The sequence below is a fragment of the Cynoglossus semilaevis genome, chromosome 2, assembly GCF_000523025.1.
Source record: "Cynoglossus semilaevis isolate Cse_v1.0 chromosome 2, Cse_v1.0, whole genome shotgun sequence".
Taxonomy (NCBI): Eukaryota; Metazoa; Chordata; class Actinopteri; order Pleuronectiformes; family Cynoglossidae; genus Cynoglossus; species Cynoglossus semilaevis.
The window spans coordinates 18,959,418-18,960,111 of NC_024308.1; positions in this window are offsets into that span (position 1 = coordinate 18,959,418).

The following is a 694-nucleotide window of genomic DNA, read 5'->3' on the forward strand; positions in this document are numbered from 1 at the left end:
ATTTAATATTATTTTTACTACTGCTTCATCACATTTTTGTGGCTGACCCCTCCTGATATAAAAAACTGGTTTTCAGCAGCAGGATACTGGATTTGACGTGAGTAACCAACCGGGCTTCTGAGCTTTAATAACTGAACAGATAGAGATGGGCGGAGCCGGTAACTGAGCTCGCTCCTGTGCTTCCAGTAGGAAGGAAGCAGCTAAGCCAGCGGCAGACAGGGCGTGGCCCGACAGTGAGTCCACCAGAGCCCCATTGAACACATCGGGAACCAGGTATCGGATGAGCTCCAGTGATTTTTCCCGCTCCGGTGAGGCATCGGAGTCAACTGATCACACCCAACAACACAAAGGCCGTGATGACATGACTGGTAGACACAGCGGTGTGGACAATGACATCATATTCTGGTCAGGATAAATGCACGCTACCTGGTTTGGACAGAGGCATCACCTTCGGGAACTGTCTCCTGCAGGGACGTAGTGGGCTGATGGTGTAAATACAAATAGATAGATATTAGGTGTCAACATTGAGACTTTGAAAAATACTTCTTGTGCAATAGTTTTACCTCATGACGTCTTTACAAAGAGGAAGGAAAGGCTGTTTTTGGTAGTGTCCAAACACTTCAAACACAATCGGCTGAGTCTTGATGTAGTCGACGAAAGATTTGGTAACTTCCACAGCAATCTACAAAAAAAA